This window comes from Anabrus simplex, chromosome 13 (assembly GCF_040414725.1).
Source record: "Anabrus simplex isolate iqAnaSimp1 chromosome 13, ASM4041472v1, whole genome shotgun sequence".
NCBI classification, from domain to species: Eukaryota; Metazoa; Arthropoda; class Insecta; order Orthoptera; family Tettigoniidae; genus Anabrus; species Anabrus simplex.
Genome location: NC_090277.1, coordinates 29609450 through 29633467, shown reverse-complemented (window position 1 = coordinate 29633467; position 24018 = coordinate 29609450).

Sequence of the window (24018 nt, the reverse complement as noted above, 5' to 3'; positions counted from 1 at the left end):
GACAGTTACTCCTTTTGATGTTCAGTCTGCAAGCTTCTGTGTATTTACTAATCACCAAAACAAACCCCTATTTCTAACTAGTTCTATATCTCTTATCTTTAAATCATAAGAAACTGAGTCTAATCATCAATGCTTTGGTGTGAAAATATCGCTCATAGGGTCGGTTGGTGCATGCATTTCAGTGGGCTTGGCAGACTGATATGCAAAGCAACTTCTGGCTCAGTGAAGAAAGCAATGGGAAACTAATTCACTCCTCATTTCCCTAGTACGCCTCTTCAGTGACACCTAGGCAATCTGTGACAGCTAATGGTGGACCTGTTGAGGATCCAACCAGCCTTCTTACCCTCCATTACCAACTCCATCGTTCTCCTAGGTAACCTATCCTGCTCTGTTTGCCTTACAAGACCCCACCATGATGCGCTTCATGACTACAGCTCCATCCATTGAGTTCAATCCTAAGTTAGCCTTTATCTCATCATATCAAGTCCCCTCCTGCCATTTTTTCCACATGATTTACCAGCAATCATTCTTGCTACTTTCATGTCTCTTACTTCTAAGTTGTGAATAAGATATCCTGAGTCCACCCAGCTTTCACTCACATAAAGCAAAATTGGTCTGAAAACACTCCAATGCAAAGAAAATTTTGTTCAGGAACTGACTTCATTCTTCCTGAAGACTGCTGACTTAAACTGTGAGCAGACTGCATTAGCTTGATTCAAGTTCACTTACTATATTACCAGCCTGGGAGTACACACATACAAAATATCTGAAATTATCTACCTGTTCCAACTTCATATCCCCAATCTGAGATTCAATTATCTTGGATGTCTTACCTACTGACATCAATTTAGTCTCAGAATGGTTAATTTTCATACCAAACTCATTGAACCTATTTTCAAGTTCCAAGATAGTAGACTGCAGGCTTTTGGCAAAATCTGCCTGGAAGATAAGTTGTCAGCATATGCCAGATTCCTTACTAAATTTTCACCTTATTGAATCCTTTCCTGCCACTTTACACCTTCTAGCAGATGATCTATGTAAAGTACGAAGAACAAGGTTTTTCAAAATTCTGGCGAATACAGAAAATACAACCCTGACAGCCCCATTATGGTCTGAAACCACACTGCTTTTCGTCCTACTTCACCTGAACCACTGATCTCACCCACCCCTCCCAGATGCCAATGAACACGTTGCCTGGTATACTGATTATTAAGATACCTTGATAAATTGGTGCAATACTTCCCCTTTGCTTGCTTATAGGAAGGTGCAATTAGAGCTTTCATCCAATCTGAAGCTACCTTACTAACACTCCACAATAATCTTATTTTATGAAGCAATTTCAACCTTTTCTTCTTACTATATTTCACTATTTCAGGTCTAATTTCATTTATTCCTGCTGCTGTATGACAATGGAGTTTATCTACCATCCTTTCCAATTCCTTAAGAGGAAGTTTACTAACATCATTGCCCTATTGACACAAGAGTTGAGAAACAATAGGGATTGAAAATCACATATGACATAGCGATGTTGCAAGAAAAAGAGTACGTTCTATGACTGAGAAAATTATTTGTGAGAATTAATTTGAAGAGTATGATGATGTGCTGCAACAATGGGCTAAAAATGGTATATTTGAAGAAAGACATTATGAAGGGGCTAAAGGCTACATTCTACCTTATCGGAATGTATATAAGGACAGTGCAACTGTGTGAATTAGGCCCACATTTGACACATCCAGTAAAAGGAAGAGGGAGTTGTCACTGAATGACTGCATGACAAAGGTCCGAACTTAATTGAACTTATTCCCTCCGTTCTGTTCAGATTTAGTGAGAGGCCAGTGAGTGTGATCTTGGACATAAGAAAAACATTCCTACAAGTGTCATTAAAGAGGGTTGTATCAATTCTGTGTTGGAAAGATCATACTCATAGGAGCTTACATCAATGCTGGGTGGATGGCAAGGTAGCATGAATTTTTCAGGGACAGCAGATTCAGTCTCTCCAGTACTGGGGCTGCTAGGTCATGTCGCAAAAAAAAAAATTAAAAAAAATGCAAAATTCATAACAAACCTGCAACAACATGAATTATTTTATCTATCCTTGTCCCCATTGGTTTCTCCTGTCCTTTGTCTCTCATTTCACTGTTAAAATTTTTTTTTTGCTAGGGGCTTTACGTCGCACCGACACAGATAGGTCTTATGGCGACTATGGAATAGGAAAGGCCTAGGAGTTGTAAGGAAGCGGCCGTGGCCTTAATTAATGTACAGCCCCAGCATTTGCCTGGTGTGAAAATGGGAAACCACGGAAAACCATTTTCAGGGCTGCCGATAGTGGGATTCGAACCTACTATCTCCCGGATGCAAGCTCACAGCCGCGCGCACTGTTAAAATTTGAATGAAGGTTCCAGCTATTCAATACTAAATATATTACATAAAATAAACTTCATTATAAAGCCCGTATTGTCGTGAATATCATGTAAATATTTAGTTAATAAAAAAATCTTGGTATTGTAAAGGTGGAACATTTGACCTAACCTTCAACGTATACTAAATATATGTCATACAAGGTATAAGTTTACAACATATTATTTATTTATTCATAGTACTGGTTTCGACACATAAGACTGTCATCTTCAGCTTAAAATTGCAAACTGGGCAAGTAACATATTATATTACTATAAGGAATATACGTGCAATATGATATGAAATACATATGATGACAAATTCACACTTAAAAATAAAATAAAATGTAGGTAGAATGTATGGTAGAATGTTGCAACACATTATAGGCATTATAGTCGGTTGTGGTTGTGGAACTGTTGATGATATGTGAGTTTAAAATCTTGATGTACTCATTAAAATGTCGAAGTTAAATTGAAGTCTACTCCACTGTTGATATCGGTGGAGATATAGGTCAAAATCCAGTAGTCAATATGGTTAGTAGGTTCTTCTGATAATTATTTGTTCATAGCCAGCTCATAATAAGTGGTGGGTTAAATATAGTTTTAGTTGGACTAAGATTGTCTCAGTTCAATGAGGACAGTGAAGCCTAAAACAAAAATAAAACTAATTAGATGAATAAATTGGTTAAAATGATGCCGAAGGTTCTGTTGCAAGACAATTGGGAGCAGAAAATAAGGTGGGACACAGAGGTACTATAAGAAATAAAATGCATCTTCATAAAGTGGAATGAACAATTACCTTGATAAGCTTGTATTACTATACTGAGACGACTTCCCTTGAGTGACTCTAAGGAAGTTTTATTAACTTCACACATTCTGTGATACTAGTAAATATGCTTATGTTGCAGTAGTATCGTCGAAAAGCAAGCATCAAAATGAAATCAGTCTGCAGCTGATATTCACAAAAAAAGAGGGTAGCACCATTTAAGAGAACTCCAACACTTCAACTAGAATTACTTTCCTGCCTTACTGGTGTTAGAATGTTAACCACTATAAAATACAGCTTCAGTCTCGTTGATGTGCACTGCTATCTTTGGACACTGCATTGATGCAGATATAGAAGGTGTCTTTGTACAAAATAGAGTGAAGGAAATATTGACTTACTCCCACAGAGCAGCGTGGCAGCATTTACGAGGAAGACTTTTTTCAGGTGATTTGCCTTCATAAGGTTGTGACATGGATGAGTTTTAGAGGAATCAAAGTGGTGGGAAGGTCCTGGTAAAGCTGGGAGAAGAAAAGTGGTCTTGCGATAAAGTTGCCATGTAAGAGGACGAAGTTGATTGTGAATGAGGTAAGGAAACTGTGACTTATGTTGTCCCCTCTGGGGAGTTTCCATGGAATCTGGAATATTCTTTTTCTATATCAAGATTGACAGAATGGTCACCGTGATGTTGTGGTTTACTCATAACAAAAGAAGGAATGCAAGTGAAAGACTTGTGGGAGAGAGAACGACGATTGAAATAAAGGCATCAGGAAGATTACTCACTTGATTCATTCAAGAGCAAGTTTCTGGGGAGAAGGGATTTAGGCTGGAAGTCACTTCACACGATCTAAGATTGTGAAGGAAATTTGTGAACGAAAACAAAGATTACTGAAATAAAGATAGTGAGGACTTCAGATGCCCTACGGTACTAACGACTAAACATTGTTTGGTGCAACTTCTAATCCATGAGGAACATGTTAGAATACCAGATTTTCGGTTATTCACGGAAAAGGAGCAACCAGGCCATGCTGTCAAGATGTGTGAGATGTAAAATGGCACCAAGCAAAGGCAGCAGATGCTGATTCTGGAACTCTATCGGAAAACAGAATAAAAGACGCTGTGGTATTTGAGGTGAAAGGTGTAGACTTTGCGGGGCTCCTGATACTGGAAGTAAAAACAAAGGTGTGAATTATGCTCTTTACATTTGTCGTGTATAGGCTGACTCATCAGACTCCTCAAAGTGTTATTATGACAGCACATCTACTGTTTCAGGTGAATATATAAAATAAGTGATTTACAATAAATGTGAAGTTCCTTTCAAATAGAAAGAATGTTTCTCAGAGGCTGTGTGGTTTAGGAAGTAAGACTATAAGACATTCTGAAAAGATATCAATCTTATTAATCCTTCTATCAAAATAGTGTACACGAGCAGAAAGTTTTAGAAACAGATTTCCAGTGAGATTGGTAGATTTCAAATAAGGTTGGCCTTGTATATTTTTTGGGAGAGTAAAATCACACTTTCAGGTTTCACATAAAATCTCCAGCCAATTCATGGACGTTTACACATTTTTCAACATTCAAACCCCGATGTAATTGATGTAACTGTGTTGAAAATAATTATTGTAAATTTAACTAAACAGTTTTACACTATGTTCTTAGCGCTTATCCGTGTTATGTTAGAAGGGCGGTCTGCAAACACAGCAGGGCAGTGCATCCATTAAAAATGTCTTAGATCAGTGTATTTGAACTTATATTTAATACAATCCTTTTATAATACTAACGCCATGGCCTGCCCTACTATTCTAAACCTCTGGACTTGCACCCAAACTAAATTACTGAAATCCTGCAGGACTTTGTTTCTGAAATGATAACAATAACAAGGTTGTCACACCATTCGTTCAGTTGTTGCAGATTTCATAGAATATTAATACAGGTGTTGCAGTACGTACAGCCACACAATCATGTCAGGTGATACCTGTGTTGTAATATCATGGTGGAAAAGGATGTCAGAAATTTTTCCATTAACTGGTTTTTGAATGAAGTATACAGTGATTTTTCATATCAGTGGAATTCTTAACCATCTCACTATCCACATGAGCCCTGTAAATACCACACCATAACAGGGAATAAGAATAGTACTCCCCTAGATTTACCTATCTGTGGAATCTCAAAAGCAATAGTGTAGGAAGCCTTAAGAGCATTGTGACAGTTATGCCATACCTTTAAGCATTCCAGTTGTAGTAATTATAATTCTGGTAATTTTGATGATCCAACAAGTTGGAACTGAATCTTACTGATGAATATAAGTTGTATTGCTACCTGGATGAGTAACTCTAAGCCACTGGATTAGACTCAGTACTGAGAATGACATAGCCTTCTAGGCTGCATCACTTTTGTTGTAGTGGGGACATATTTTGATTGCATTCATTAAGTACCAGTACTGAGTACTTACAATTGCAAGGACACTAATTTCACGAACTGCCCTAACTCCTCCATCCAGGAGTGCCGTCAGCATTGCCAACAAGCCATGACCATCCTGAGCAAGCCACAGATTGATCAAGTAGAGGAGTATAAATAATCCTCCCCTCCTATAACTCTCTTCAATTTGTTTTTCAGTGGCCTCCACAGCTGTTGGATGTTCTGCTTGTTTTTCATGATTATAATTCACAAAAACTCAACAGATTGGTTCATAGTAAATTTAATGTACCGTAGCTCTATCAATAAAAAAGGAAAATATAAATAATGTGGAAAGAGAGGGAACACAGCACAAGAAATTGTACAAAAACAATTAAAGGCTTGAAAGGAAAGACAAAAAATCCCTGCATGACTACACAGGCCAATTACATGATTAATTGAAAAATCCTATTATCAAAGTTGACCATCAATGTTATAAAATCTATCCAATCAGGAGGAAAGCTGAGTAAAAATCAATAATTAGCAAACTCCCAATATACAAGTCAATATAAATATGTTGCCAAAGAAGATAATACAGAATGATCAATACTGAACTAACGAACTCGATCCTCTCAAGATTTTAGGTGAAAAGGAACCGATCAGTCACAACCAGTAATTTTGTCATGAACAGTAACCTAAATGTCACTATAGCTGTTTTACCAAATGAAGAAATTGTCCATAGCACTAATAGAATCCTGAATCAACACTAAGTTTCACGTAGTGATTCCTCAAACTCACTGGAATCTTACCAGGGCCATGTAGGTAAGATGAAGGTGCTCATTATATAAAAAATAGGGCCTGCTCAGTTAATTTATACTGAAAATGAATAGCATTATATAACCAAACATTAAACTATCCATGGGGAAAAGTAACCTTAACAACTATCCACTATTTCATATAAAAATGAATGACATCCAGCATGCAATCACCACTCATCTGATGGCCAATGACAGCGACAACATACAGCACACCTACCAGACTACCACCTAGATATGTCACGCTATGAAGGGAGAATACAATAAAACATCTGACAAAGTACCTTTTAAAAGTTGGAGAGTTTGTGCCTCTTGTTATGCACTGAACATAATTCCAGATGAAATACTTTGTAACATGTAGCTCTGAAAATATATTGAATATCAGTTAAGTTCCAATCACAATAGAGTAATCAGGCATGATACTTACAAAGGATGTACTTGCTGTGCCTTCAAGCCAGATAGGTTCCTCCTTTATCTCTATTTTCTGGTCCATTTCACACTGCAACAGAAATTGTTATAAGAAAATGAGCCAAAAATTACTTCCACTGACTTTTACTGAACAAAAAAGTTACCAGAAATATATATTATTATTAATGATTAGGGTCATAGTTTATTGGCCATTGAAGTAAGCAGGCAGGACTGTAGCTCTCCATTGCTTTCAATGTCTTTATCACAGCCAAGCAGCCTATAGTCTTCCATGGAAATCAAATCACAGAGGCAAGGCTTTTATTTCAAACATCCCATTGGCACTGGCGGGGCCTGACTGTTAGCAGTATATATTTTTGAAAATGGAGAATTCACTTCTCCTTTAGCAGGTTAGCAATCCCTATTTGGTAACACTGCGGGATCACGCAGTTGGTCTGCCACTGCCAAGCAAAGGCTTACAGGTGCATATCAATGCAACTGATGAGCACAAATTGCATGTCTGGCTGAAACTCTGCAAATGCACATGGCCTCATACCTCAAAGATGGTTCTATTCATGAGATACTAAAATCCCTCCAACTTGATTTTGACTAACATGATGAAAAGGGGTTGTCTTTATATTGAAAACTCCTCATTTCTATTGTTAATGGCAATTGGGAAGTGAGTTTGCCACTATGTTAGAAACTCTTGATTTCTGTTTTGAATGGAGGTAGGAAATGTGGCCTGCCATTATCATCAAAACTCTCCGAAGAGCACCTTACATTTGAAACAGTGTATGGGGTCCTAAATGTTTTGTTTCTCAGATAGCACTAAGGGACATACAATTTAATGTAATTTTACTCACTGCATGCACAATAATTTACGTAGAAACCTGTATTCAAAGTAGAATACTACAGCGAATCACAGGTACATTATCTAGGTTGTAATATTTCTTCAAGGAATGTTTGGGATTAAGAAACCGCATGTGTAATTGTATGCCACTCACAATTTTTGGAGGTACTTGTTACCATTTTATTTTTTGCCATTTTATATCATTATTACTTTCTTTGTTTCCTTCCTTATTTTTTAATTTTTTTGTTTAATGGGTAGCTTGTGTGCACTTTTTTTACATTAGTATTTCTGACATTGTTGAATACTGTAAATATATTTACTATATTTGCAAATATTGAGGTATGGTTGTCGAGAACGCACAGATACTGTCATAATGGGTAGATGAAGTGGAAAATGAGATAAACAAGAATGAAGAAGCAGGTGAAGATGTAGATTATATAAATGACATTTGCTATTACAATATAGGACAATTTAAATGAAGTTTTCTGGAATTGAAACAGAACCTGTTGTTACAACTTCCGACCAAGTGGTACAAAACAGACCCTATACACAGGGAAGGAAGGAGGAACAACATGCGATGTACTCTGCAGAAACACAAGTACAACACACAATACTACACATAGGAATCTTGTGAGACATCTACCAAGTACCAGAGAAAAAGCATGAAATGAAAGACTGCATTGGAAGCAAGGCATTTATTTTTCCCTGCAGACACTACAAAGTTAAACGTGCATTATACCAAACGCAAATTGGCAGAGATGCATGATGGAGTCACCCATGAAAGAGATGTTCATGATACTGATTAAACGATGTAGAATAATCTATATATGAAAATAAAATTGTGTAAAACTACAATAATTCTTACGAAAATAAATATAGAAATATTTAATTAACCAACTAAAAATCTATAACTGTACTATAAAGATTACATTTTTCATTCATTTCATGTATGAGAGATCTTACCATGTACCCACATCTGTCCCCAGTAACTTGAACCCCTGTGCCAGGATAAGTAATGAAATTATATATTAAGCTAATAAATTTCATGTAAGGCTTTTGAGTCATTCTGAATCTCCTATGTTTTTATGATTTTCTTGCATTCAGCTAATGCTTCTCCTTATCATATCTGCCCCGCTTTCCTTTGGGGGCTGTGATTAATATGTATCTGTCTTCCCACTGTTATTGTATCCTATCTTCTTGAGTTTGTGGATTGCCTCTTGTATATTGGAAATGTATTGTTAATTGAGATTGATGTGTCTGTGATGGTGGGCACAAGTTAATTTCTTTAACTGTGCAAAATGTTGGAAGTTTTTTCAGGATTTAGATTTTGTGAGATTCTCTTGGTGATATTATTCAATTATAAATAGTTTTCTTCTAAATAACATTGCTTATTTATTTGTGCCTTATTCTTAGTTTCAACGAACTGGGAATTTATTCAGCATTCTTCATTTTAATGTACATCAGATTATAACAATGAGTTGTGAATTATGTTCAAATCCAACTGTCTTAAAACATATTTTAATAAGGGATCCCTAATCATTATCTTAATTTAAAGGAAATTCATTATTTTCAACCTACTTATCATGAATCATGTCATGTTTCACTATTTCAAATTTACTATTCAAGTTACGTTAATCTATTATTAATGGTAATGGGTGTTCTCTTATCTTCCATTCAGGCAAACGTACAGAACTTATTGCAATTCATTTTGAATTCTTGTTCACACCCTCTTTATTGCTCTCCAGGTAATGGGCCTGTTTTCACCATCAGTTTGGTTGGGTATTTCTGGCTTTCAAAATGTAGGTCTGTTACACGATGTTCCTTGTACTTGTGGGTTTTCTTGTTTTTTATGTTTATCGTGTGGTTTTGATGGGTTCTGTTTAGCTTGCCCATCTTATACTTCCCCAAATTTCCTGTTCACATACAGAAGCAGTAAGGGGTAACATAGGCCGTAGTGCTGGGTTGGTGCAAAATAATGCTTCAGCATAAGGGATGACACTGTACAGAATTAATAAATGAAGGGAGAACATGATAAATCAATTATAACTTCTTACCATGGAATAGAAAAATCTAACCATGCCTATTTTCTTCCTTTACTACCACTTCCAGGTGGTTGCCAGAGATATATATCTTGAGAAAACAGGTCTATGCACTAAAATAAAAAATAAAGAGACATAGTAAGCATGCGGCAGACACCTTCAAATACCACTGGACCGAGCCAAATTAAAAACTGAGTCACTCATCCCAGCATGCACAACAGTAGCTCACAAGAAAAGTAATATCAGAAAACTGTACTTGAGCTACACAGGTGGGAACAGTTTCACGAAACATGAGGTAGAGATGTAAAAAGGGCATTATACAAGTCCGCACCAGGTGGTATTGAAGACAACGTAATTAAATAAATACATAACTTCTGAATGACTCTGTTCAACAAGGGCTTACTTCTAAAATGCTTCTCTGTATTCCGTATTATTAACCAACTTTATTTTATCTTATGTTTCTTCCCTTTTCTTGCATTTATCTGACATTGTTCCAATCCTACATTTCCCACATCAAGAGTGAAAAACTGTGAGGGTGGACCCTTGATGAGTCCTGATGCCCTCCCTCCCGATGAAGCTGAGAAGCACAAAGCAGCCTATCGGGGTCTGACAGTAGAGGAATTAGGATTGGTGAGGAGAAAGCCTGTGGCAGTGTATGAAGATGTGGAAATTGTCGTCATCATTTTGTGTTAATGTGTTTGTCCTGATCTCCTCTTTCTTCCCATACTGAACTCCGATTATGTGCGTCCTATCATGTGTTCATTTTTTTGTGTCACTTATTTGTTCCTCACAATAATTATTGCACCTTTTGTGTTTGACCCATGTTCCTAAACTTTTACCTCCTCCATTTTTTTTATCTTATTTAAGATCTGTCAAGGTAGCCCCCGAATGAGTGTCAATACTCACCTTCATCCTGAAGTTGGGAAGGAGAACTCATCCGGGACAGAGAAGAGATGGATGTAGAAGAAATGGGATCGACAAACTCTCCTATCAAGAAGTTAATATAAAGAACCACCTAATCGATATTTTATTTTTTGCCTCAGGCAAAATTGAATATATATTAAGACTTACAGAACATGTTTCGACTACTTAGTGGTCATCTTCAGCTGTATAAAGAAAAAACTAAGATGAAAAAAACATTAGCACAATAAGCACAAGTGATACTCTTAGGTTATGATGAAAAAAATTGCTGTGTTGACTGTTTGGTAAAAGATCTTTGGTAACTCCTCTGTTATAAAATGGCGGTCATCAGATCAGGACATCTTGCCTCTTGTTCTTATTTGGAAAAGATGTTCATTCTGCGCTGTCTTTGAACGCGACCTAGTGTAGTAGCGATGTGACACAGTCTGACTGTTCGTGCTATACTCTGGAGAGAAGATAAGTAGAGTTCTGTCGTCATCTAACATATCATGTGAGGAGGAAGATTTGGCTGTGCTTCTGCGATGTCGTGTTTGATTATATCTCTTGTCCGTCTTCTCTGTTTCCTGTCTACCCATTCCAAGTATTTACTGATATGCTCGTATAAGAAGTTTTTTTGCTCGTTTTCATTTACAGACCCTCTGGACAATGCAGAATAAACATCTTTTCCAAATAAGAACAAGAGGCAAGATGTCCTGATCTGATGACCTCCATTTTATAAGAGAGGAGTTACCAAAGAACTTTTACCAAACAGTCAACAGAGCAATTTTTTTTCATCATAACCTAAGAGTATCACTTGAGCTTATTGTCCTAATGTTTTTTTTTTCATCTTAGTTTTTTCTTTATACAGCTGCAGTGGTCAAAACATGTTCTGTAAGTGTTAATATATATGCCTGAGGCAAAAAATAAAGTATCGATTAGGTGGTTCCTTATATTAACTTCTTGATTATACTCATCAGTACAGTCATGAAATGGACGACTTGTAATAAACTCTCCTATCATGTGTTCACCCCCTCTCTCTCTCTCTCTCTCTCTCTCTCTCTCTCTCTGTATGAGCTAATTTGATGATTGTTTCTTTCCAATGCTTATTCCTCCTTCTTTTGATTGCTATAGATTAGACTCAAGGCAACCATCAAGTGACTGCTCCCACTATCCCTATAGACTCATAAGCAGCCTCAACTGTCATCCCAAACAGACAAAGAATGCATCTGCCTGCTCTTGCAATCAGAAATAAAACCATTCATGTAAATAACCTCACAACCTTCACTGGCTCAGACGGCAAGAGAGAATTTGAGGGAATGAAAGAGCAGGCCACAAAGCCAAAATAGCACCCAGCTATCTACACTTCATTGCCTATAGCTCAATATCAATGAAAAGATGCAGGAATTTACTGAAACAATGAAAATCCATAGCCAGTTGCTAGTTGTGCAACCAGGTCAGGAATGGAATGAATGAAGCCCCCATGTAGCGGCGAGGATAGGAACTGTGCCGGCTACCAAAGCGTGTTGTCCTCGTCTGGGGCAATTATTAATGACTGACAGATGAAAAGATATTGGAATGAATGATTGCAAGGAAAACCAGACTACTGAGAGAGCCTCTACTTTATCCAGTAAAAATTTTACATGGATTGAAAACCACAGAACCCAGTGGTGAGAGCCCAGCATTCTGCTGCCTGAGCCATGGAGGCTTTTACTGAAAAAACTATCACACCAAAATCTTTACTGAAATAGGCCAATATAAAAACTCATGGAATGCTTCTCACATTAAACTATTCATTCCAAATATGTCTCATAATCTTTCTGGATACTTTGTGGGTAATAACATCCACATGCAATTCTTTATCAACCAAGGCTTTATTAGATCACCCATCCACAGAATGAACATAATTACTTCACCACCATGTGACAGCCCAAAGAAAACAAGACAAATGGCTTGCCACATCATGAAAGAATGTACCTTCTTTGCAAAGGAATACCCTACTGTACCACAGTCTCTTCACATATCTCAAGTTCAAATATCACATCAAAACTCCCAGCATTTCAAGCTTCACCATATCAATCTTCTGTAAGATTCAAGAATAACACTACTGCACTGTAATACACATCTCCGTAAAAACCACTGGTAAAGATGTTAGATTGTTGAGCATATAAGACAGTGGATATGGCTTGAATCTGTAATATGTAGGTTAACCTTTGATAGGCCTGGACATTTCTGCAAATGGATTCCTAAATGTAAATTTTATAGAGCAAAGATGTTCTTTCTATTCATGTAAAGGTTGAATGGTGCCTTTGGAAGCCTATAATGTGAAAGAGTTCGGAGAGTAGTCTCTAGATAATTTTGTGGAGCAAAAAGTGCTCGTGCAATATTGTGTACTTTGGATACTCTGCCCCTAGTGGTGTAAAAGGAATTGGGAGCTCCGTCTCCTTGACTATTAGTTGACAGGAGCTGTAGCACTCATGGATAATGTATAATTAGGTAGCTTCAAGCTCAAAGTTGTTCATTAATTATTATTTGACTTTTGAAATTGTTTCTCAACCTTATGAACTTAGTACCTGATTTGTAAAGTTGAGATTTAGAAAAGAAATCAAAAGATATCAGAGAATGAAATATAGCTCAAATTTCAAAGTCTTAAATTAATCCTTGGACCGTCTAATATCGACCCATTGCTGCCCACACCTTATTTCACCTCCGTCCACCGCAATATTTCCATAACAGTCTGTATACTGGACCCATTTAATCTACAAATCATGCTTTGTTGAACTGAATTTATGAGTAATAGTATATAAGTTTTTTTGGAACTTGCTTTACTTCGCACCGAAGCAGATAGGTCTTATGGCGACAATGGGGTAGGAAAGGCATGGGAGTTTGAAGGGAGTGGCCATTGCCTTAAGTAAGGTACAGCCCCATCATCTGCCTGGTGTAAAAAGGGAAATCCATGGAAAACCATCTTCAGGGCTGCCAACAGTGCAGTTCGAACCCACTATCTGTACAGCAATAACTGCATGGCTTACTCACCCCATAAACAGTTTATATATAGCTTTAAAGGGGACAACCACAACTTGAGTAAGTAGCCTTTTCATCAGATGTGGTGATCTATTGTTTTAATTCAGTGTGAAGTGAATGCCCCATGTCTCTCAAAATTTATGTGCACTCAGCATGGACACCTACACCAGCCTGGTTGCCAATAGGTAGTGGAGCCATAGCTATTGTTAATAATATTAATATAATGGTACTGAATAAGTGGACCTATGTCTACCCTTTGATACTGATCAATAGTCAATATGGATCATAATGAAATTTATAACTTATAAGCTGTTATCATTATTGATTCTATGTCATGAAAACTAGCTTTATGGATTTCTAAACACTAAGATGACGGAAAGAGGCTGATGTATTTGAGCACCTTTAATACCATCACAGTGATAAAGTGTTTAATATGTCAACTTGAAACCCAAAACGCAAGCCCTCCAAAACCTGAGCTACTCAGACTGCCATTTTTCCAGACAAGAGCTACAAAGCAAAAGGAAGATGAAGAGAAACCCACTTCTTATTCAAAACCTTATGAATAAATTCAGCTTTCAGACACGCTGTGAAAAAAAAAAAAAGAAAAAAAAGCTTACTTCAAAATTCTGCATTTATGTAATCATTAAAAAAATATTTAGTAAATTTGAGATTAGTATACAAATATATAAGTACCTTAAGAATAGACAGAAAGACACTCATATATTTCCTCAACAACACAAAAGTAGAGTTATGTAACCAGTGAAATTCATCTAACATAACTCTTGGGAAAAGAGGATATTGATACGGGGGCTTATTTGACCCACTATATCATTTTCATGTCCTTGATGTAACTAATGTTGAAATGTGTTTTCAAACACAAGTGGAGATAAAAAACCGATTGTTATATATAGACTGGTCATGATCGTTGTTGTGAATGAAACTGTAAGTGCCTTGACTGCTTAATTGAGAAGGAACATCCTAGACACTTAATGCAGTCTTGTATGAATATCATTCCTGTTGATGTGTTGCTTGGCCATTGGGAGGGATCTTAAGATAATCTGTAATGAAGTAAAAAAAGAAATTTTAATTGACAATTTAGAGCACGCATTGTGACAAAACATTTTAAACTAACACCTCATAACTGTAAAATGAATTACTTATTCAGTTTATACTAGGCGGACTTGTCTGTTCCGGCAGCGCCTGTCTTACTAACATTTCCACTCCTGGTGTTATATCTTTGCGATAATGGAGGGGCAGGGCATGGAGGGAGAAGGGGGTAGGCTAGTCTATGGGCATATGTGCTACTGCTAGAGGGGAGTTTCTAGAAGCAATATGAGCAGCCTTTACATTTGGCATTGTGGATGAAGCATTTGAGTGTAGAGACTTCAATAAATGAGGGATTTTGTTGTGATTTGAATTCACGTTGTTGATTAATTTAAGTGTTAATTCATACAAAGAACTTTAATTTCATTGACATCGTTAAGATTTTTATTTTTATTATAGGTCTGGTCCAAAAATATGTGTAGATTTTCCAGTTCGTTCATTAATTTCCCTTTACCTATGCTACTAATGATGGTAAGATCTTTCACTATGGATGCACATATTGTACCAGGAGGTACACCTCAACTCCGCTCATTCAAAATAACCGCCTTTATGAACTCCTCTATTGATCAAAAGGTGAAACTGATACTACACGAACTTGGAACTTTAATCAGAACATGTCACCACTGTAATATTAAGTAATTGTTTTGTTGTGAAGTTTCCTAAACTGATTGCAATTCCGGTTTTGTTTGCTATACATCAAGAAGTTTGGGCATTTTTCCACAGATGTGACTACCAAAAAAACTCTGATCATGCACTCTGGTGCAAGGTGAAATAACTTATAACTTAAAGAAGTTTTGTATTTCTAGGTTGTCCATAACTGAATCTTTGTTAATTTATTTTGGGGTTGGCAACTCTTCTTGAATCTGGCCAATGAAAAATTTCTGTAATTAATTTTCAACCTATCACAGGTTTCTGGTTCGATTTTGAGTGTAAATTTTGAACTTAACCAACAAAATTGAAAGGGTGTGGCCGGTTTTGTCTTGAATTCTCTCGAACCTTCCCTGAGGGTATATAAGTTGCGGCTTTTCATGTTTCCTTGTCAATTGATCATCGTCTTTCTGGGTGTGTGTTAAGACAGGAGGCGACGCTGCTTCTTTCTTCGGTCAACAGAATATCTATAAGTTAATGGCCACATAAATCCTATCTTTCTTGCTACCTCTGCAGCTTTATTCGAGGGGAAGGTCCAAATCTTTAATTACATAACAATACTTTTCTAAAATGTAACTTTTCTTTCAGCTAATGTATAAACTTTGTAAAATCTTTAACTGTAAATCGGAGATAGAGAGTGAGTTACCCTCTCAAACTCCCCTTCATCTTGGTTTGAGGTGACTACATTTTCGTAACTGTGTTCTCCTGTAATGTGTTAAAGAATTTCCATGTGAGCCACCTCATTAGTTTGGGAATAGTCCGTTTCATCGGCCGAGAGCCTGGTAGGATTTTAATTTTTTCATTATCTCGGAGCGCAGTGTATGCCTCCATTCAGTTTGTGTTCGGGCGGTTTATTTAACCTGTTCTTTTCACAAAGGCCCTTTAGGTTGGGTACTAGATACCTCTGTGCAATAATATTTCAATTTTAAATAGTGCCTTGAGAGGCCTGAGATCGTCAGATTTTCACGTAATGTTGCCTTGAGTAGGCCGGGAAAACTGAGAGCCTGCTAGCTCTTTTTCGAAGTTTGTAACAGTGAAGTGTGCCTTTGGGAGGCTAGATATTGAATTTTAGAGAGCAAGTCCTCTTGAATTAGGGGATTTCTGCCCTTAACTAAGTAATACCACATTCAGTTATACATTTGTAACCTAGGGGCTTGTAGCCCAGAACCGTCAAGGTTTGAATCTAGAATTTTCCAATTTCTGAAGCTGTCATTGTACCTGATGTTTCATTGTTATGAAAAATTGTTAAGTTTGACGTTCTAAAAGAAATATAACCTACAGTCCAAGTTTTAAATTAATTTTGATATTGTAGATAGACCCATTCACCCCAGCACTTCCTTTAACCTCTTTCTGCTCCACGGGTATCCCCGTAACACATATATTAACCTAGCCGTCCATTAGATCGCAAATACTTTAAAGAAGCACAATATTAATATAGCCTTCAGAAGAGTTAACACCAATCAAAACATATTTTTTAACCACAACAAGGTCAATTACAATTACAGTAATTATTCAAGGTCTGGTGTATATAAACTAACATGTACACAATGTGCATTTTTTCACATACAGATCAAACTGGACGGAGCTTTTACACAAGATATTTGGAGCATTATAACGCTCAAAAACACAACAACTACTCAGCAATGAGCCAACATATGAGAGAAACTGTTCATCACTATACATCAATAGAGAAAGATCTTACCATCATTAGAAGCATAGATAAAGGGAAATAATGAACGAACTGGAAAATTTACACAACTTTTTGGACCAGACCTATAACAAAAATAAAAATCTTAACAAGGTCAATAAAATTAAAAATCCTTTGTATGAATTAACACTTAAATTAATTAATATCGTGAATTCAAATCACAACAAAGTCCCACATTTATTTAAATCTCCACACTCAAATGCTTCATCCACCATGCCAAATGTAAAGGCCACCCATACCGTTCTAGAAACTCTCCTCCAGCAATAGCACATACGCCCATAGACTAGCCTACCCCCACTCTCCCTCCATGCCTCGCCCCTCCATTACCGCACCGATATAACACCAGGAGTAGAAATGTTAGTAAGACAGGCGCTGCTGGAACAGACAAGTGCACCTAGTATGAACTGAACAAGTAAGACATTTTACAGTTATGAAGTGTCAGTTTAATACGTTTTGTCATGTGTGCTCTAAATTGTCAATTAAAATTTCTTTTTTACTTCATTACAGATTATATTAAGATCCCTCCCAAAGGCCAAGCAACACATCAACAGGAATAATATTCATACAAGACTGTATTAAGTGTCTAGGATGTTCCTTCTCAATTAAGCAGCAGCTTAAAACTAAGAAACATCCTAAGATTGTACTCCTTACAATTCCTTGTCATTACATAAGACCCGAAGTCAAGACGCTTACAGTTCCATTCATAATAATGATCTTGACAAGTCTATATATAACAATCAGTTTTAAATCTCCACTTGTGTTGACAACACATTTCAACATTAGTTACGTCAAGAACATGAAAATGATATAGCGGATCAAATAAGCTGCCGTATTAATATCCTCTTTTTCCCATGACTTATGGTAAAGGAAGAAGATCCATATTAGTTTTGGGCATATTTTTAAGTTTTATAGAATAGGACTGACAAGTTTTAACTGTGTAAAAACAAAGTCAAATTCAGAGGACTGCTAAGGGTTTAATTGTAATTACTATAAAGTTATCTGCAATGATACTTACGCATGAATTATTTGATGTTTCCTCAAAGCAGATTGGTTCCTCTTTGATCTTTACATCCAAGTCCATTTTAACTAGCATGTGAAGGTTTAGACAGTTTTGGGAGGTAAATTACTTCCACAGATCTTGCCCTGAAACATGAGCAACAAACACTATTATTGCTGTTTTTTAGTAAAACCTGTAGTTTTAGGTAACTATTGATCTTGTGCTCATAGCCATAGGACCTCCAGTTTTACCTGCAAACTGAACCTCAGGGATAAACATTTTCACTGAAAGAACATCCCACACCCTCAGGTTGGGATTAATTTTCACACCCGTAGTGAAAAGCCCATGACTATGCAACTTACACATCACCCACTACACTGGAGGTCTAATGACTGGTTTGATGTACCGTACCTCCCCATATAACCCTATCCTGTGCTATGCTGTAGATGTACTCTGATCTGTTCATTATATTTTGTCCTCTATATCCCAACTTACCTTTTTTCTTAACAATTCATTTTACATCACACTGACACAGATAGGACTTATGTTGTTATGGCTAGAGCAGGAAGGAAGTGACAGTGGCTTTGAGTAAGGTACAATCCCTGCATTTGCCTAATATGAAATTGGGAAAGCACAGACAACTATTTCCAGGACTGCCACGGCCACTTCCTTACCACCCACAGTCCTTTCCTATCCCGTCATTACCATAAGTCCTATCTGTGTTGGTGTGACAAATCAAATTTAAAAAAAAAAAATTCTACAACCAATACTTCAAAACTAATCATTTCTTGGTCAACATGCAGGGCCAATGATCTAACAGTGAAGACACAACATCCCACCCTGTCACTCCACTAGCTCTATTGGCTATGTACATTCTGTACTGTATTTACACTAGAGTCCAACGGTAATTCAGTTACAATATAATTTAGAAAGTAAATATTAGGAATTTTCTGATATAGTACATTCAGTTTTCTTCCCAATCCGCAAACATTCTTGTTTGGCTTGTTGTTTAAAGGAGCCTAATATCCAAGGTCATCAGCCTGCAAACATTCAGATAGTAGATGGAGAGCCCAGATTTTTTCATTATGCTTGCAAATTATGTAAATCATCCTTTATAACAATGACAATTGTGTGTAAGCCCTGTACCTTATGTATTTTAATAAGCCAGTTTCTTACACATATATAGGCATAGTTCTTCTCTCAATGCACAGTCCTCAACTGGGCTAGCAGCCTCTTTAAGAGCTACCATAACAATATGTTGAATTCAATAGCAGTTTAGCCAGATTCCTCATTAATCAAACAAATGATTTCATAGAGGATAGCCAGTACTCATTGGTTTATTTATCTCAGAAGTTGCAACCATTACTGATTATGTTACAATATTTACTGTATATTTGTTACAAAAAACAGTTCTGAACTAGCTATGAGCTACCTTGTTACAACAAACTGTTCAAAACTGGTTATGAACTACTTTGTTACAACAAACTGTTCCAAACTGGTTATGAACTACTTTGTTACAACAAACGGTTCCCAACTGGCTATCAACTCCTTCAAAATTATCTTAATGAGCATATCATCGTTGCCGGGACAAAACCTCCTATGTGATAATATTTTTGAAGATATACTGACCCGCAGCACATACGTTATGAAGAGCGAGAATGCCTTGACAATATTCACACAATATTGCGCCTTAGATGCCAGAACTTCACCGGCCAAATGCTAAGCTATAATATTTCACATAGGAGGTTTTGTCCCGGCAGCGACGATATGCAAGTCAGAATTCTTCCAGAATTAATTGTCAATAATGTTTTGTTGGAATAAGCAAATGGCAACTATGACCTGTATCATAGCCATGTACCGTATGTATTGTTACAAAACTTTTAACGGTGGATGATGGAAGACCTCACTATTCCAATGAGAAGTAATCTTTGCAATTGCACCACTTCCTGGTCGAATTAAATGTGGATGTATACAACACGCAGTCCCTGGTATTGAATGAGAACTGCTGGCTACTTGGCTCCGAAATGGTTCTGAATGTAGTTAGAACAGCATGAATACAGAACTCCCAGTTCAAACGAGTTCTAAATCTCTGTTGGAACAACATGTATACTACTGTGCATGAGCAGGCTATTGAGAAAAAAATCGGTAACATTATCACTAAGAACGACAGCTGGGTAATGTTTAATGTAGACAGCCTACAGTCGACTGAAAAACAGAATTACCTGCCGCTGTTCTTTTGTGTTTAAATACGAACGGAACAATAAAGCTTACCTTATTTCCTATGACGTAACGTACGATATTAAGTTCCTTACGGAGATGTAGAAGACTGAGACTCCAACTTTATTAGAAATATCTTGAAGGCTTTGTACACAGTGTAAAACGTAAGAAACTGCAATTAACTGATGACGAAAGTCTTAAGAGAAACAACACAATCCACAGAACAAACCTCGACAAGATGCCGCAATTATGTCCGAGATGCAGAATACAAAACAAATGATTACGAACATTAAATAACAACAAGCCAACCACTTAGAAAGAAACCATAAATAGAGAATAGCGCTTCTCACGACTATATAAAAAGGGCGTTGTTCCTCGACTGTACACCCGGTACAGTTCACTTCTCTCCAGCTAACTACTGTACAAGGATGTTGTTGTTTGAGTCATCAGTCCATAGACTGGTTTGATGCAGCCTTCCATGCCACCCTATCCTGTGCTAACCTTTTCATTTCTACGTAACTATTGCATCCTACATCTGCTCTAATCTGCTTGTCATATTCATACCTTAGTCTACCCCTACCGTTCTTACCACTTACACTTCCTTCAAAAACCAACTGAACAAGTCCTTGGTGTATTAAGATGTGTCATATCATTCTATCTCTTCTTCTCGTCAAGTTTAGTTGCGTGTCGGAAGCCTAACTCTTATATTTACAGTGCATAACATTCTTGTTTGTACACCAACTTATTGCAACGAAATAACAGTTAATTTTTTGTATACAATTAATTTGTTGTATTTTATTGCTCACATCGTAATAGATACCGTACACTAATAAACAATAAAAATAATAAAAAACAGATCTGGGATCTTACAATTTAACACAAACACAAGCATTGTACCAAAACTGGACGTTTCATCGTGCAACAATCTTGTTTGTACACTTACAGAAGAAGAAAATGAAAAGTTAACTCAAAAACCCTTGTTACCTTGGATTTAACTCAGATCTGCCCAAAACTTGTTTGTGCTTGAATTTGAAGATTAATGATATAATACTGGCCTATAGGTTTTATAATGATCCCCAATATTTAGTATTTCAGTACCACGTACGTCGCATGGACAGGAGGGGGTGTCCAATAAAAAGGACAGTGGGCAAAAGGGGTATTACAATAAGAAAAATGTGTATGTCATTCTAATGTTATCTTATTCTTAATTCGAATCTAATACAAGCAGTCTGATTACAGAATGAATTGCTAGAGTTTGAACTGAAGGGAATACAGTAAAATGTAAGACTTCAAAGGACCTTGGTGCTTCTACACGGCATGGTGGTACTTCTCAAAACACTTCACATGTAGCGTTATGTTGCACTTTTTGCACCTCATAGACGCTTTTTTGTCGCATACCCTGCACCTTGTTTGCTTCCCTTGGGATTCAATCACGTGATCTACGTGGTCATATCGTGAATCAGCATTTTCTAGCGGCGATGGACGACTGCGCGTTTTTGCCGTTTCAGATTTCAAGTTATATGTAGTCCACACGTATGCAGTTTTAGAAGACACGGTCAATTTTGGGTGGTTCTCCTCAGTAATGTCGCAGTTGGAAGTGTTATTTACAACTTCTTCACCTACTACATCGTCTTGTCCATGGTATATCATTTCAGCATCAGCACGTAACTGTGATCCAGGAAAATGATTCACGGTCAGATCGTCCTCTTCACCGGATTCCTCATAAGTAACGATGTCATCCATGGAACTAGGTGGTAATACAGCAACAGATGTCACATTTCAGTCTGCTTCTTCCTCCAGAATTGACAAAATCTCGTTCAGAGACAAGCTGGAATAGAGGAGAAACAAACTATGTAATAGTACCCCTTATGCTCACTGTCCTATAAAGAGGACACTCAAATATAAATAAAAATCACATAGTCAATTATTCGCCACCAAGAATGGAGAATTCATATATTCATTACCTGTACCTTGACCAACATATCACACAAATTGGATTATAGATATCAACAAAAGGTACTGTGTAACTTACCTTTCATTCTTCCGGGGCACGAGCTTTTCCATGATGCCAAAGTCTGGTTGTTATAAAGCTATCAACAATGTACAGAAACTTCTTTAAACTGCTTGAAACCAAAACAAATGACAGTTTATATCTTTAGTGTGCTACTAACATAACAATTAGCACCAATTTTTGCCAGACGGCTTAGGCAGTAGTAAAAGATGGTGGGTTACTTTGTTGACTATACTTCTTAACCGCTCAAATGATTGAAGTTTCCTTGCATGAACCCTTCCTTTTAGATGGAGTGCCGGAGGAAAAAGAGAGACAAAGTGTTGACAATCTACAAGATGGCGGAACTCATCCAAAAAAGGATGAAAACTAACTTCAGTGAGGTTGATATAGACGATGTGGAAATGATAGGCGACGCATAAGGCAGCAGGCCGATAAAAATGAAGCTGTTTTCCACCCTGATGGCGGAAATAGTGATAAGAGCGCGCTGCTGCTAGATGCAACCAATTGGCAATTCCTCCGTGAACAAATTGTAAAAAACAAACAACTATTTCGACTGATTCCACAAAACCGCCCTGATCATTTCCGGGCAGAGTGTCATTAGCTCATAAAGTACTTTTTTGCGAGAAGACTGCGGTACCCCTTATAAAGGCCCGAACGTACGCCCCTGTGTGTCGTGCGTGCATGTCATTGATACGAGTAAATTGTGCTGATTTTCAGATTACAGCACCGGTACACTAAGATACAGAACAAGAACAATACGACCGAGGCCAACAGTTTTACAGCGAACTGTATGCTCAGTTTACAATCTAAAATCCAGTTTCTGAGGCTTCATAAGAAATACTGTAGATTCTACACATCTGTTGGCTTTACAATTATGTATCTGATTGCGTGTTTATTTGATAGTTTATTGTCAGTATTCGTTTATTTTCGTTTTATCAAAATTCCATTGAAAGGGTGTGTTTGGTTCTAACCCCCACTCACCCCCTGGACGCACCCTTGCAGTTACTGTAAAGTAACAATGATTACAATCTTACTTCAAGAAGTAAATTACAAGTACCGTATTTAAATGTTACATTTTGCAAAAGTAAAAATTGCAAATAAAAGTAAGTAAGAGTGGAATCGTTACAAGTAGCCTAACTTGATAACTTTTACCAAAGGCGTAACGAGGGTTTGGGCGAAAGGGGGGCGGTTGATGTTTGGGTTATAAACCCCCCACGGAAGTTTTACGAAAGGAAAATAAACAGAAATAAACTAAATAGCTCTGAAAGTCATGCATGCGTGCTCCACACCCCCAACTTCATTACGTTCTATCAGCATTTTGTGCCCATAAACAACCCGGCTACGTTACTGACTTCTACTCAATTACCTACTTTTCAACTCTGAATACAGGAGAAGACATGTTTCAGGAGATCGATACAAAATTTCAAAGGTTTCCAGGAGAAAGGAAATAGAATAACATTAGGACGAAAGAAAGGAGGAAAGACCACGGTGAAATAATGAAGAAGGAAAAAAAATGATCGGAACGAATGAAGTGGGTTATTTTACGAGCCCCAAGTTGGCCACAGCCGAGAAAAACTATATTATTATTATTATTATTATTAATAATAATATTATTATTATTATTATTATAATGCCCGTAATTTTTCAACCAAGTCGGTAATAATTCAATACATCTGCAGTGAAACGGCGTGAATGACGGAATATGTCTGCGATTCAGCAACAAAAGAGAGCAATGTAACGGGGTAGGTTT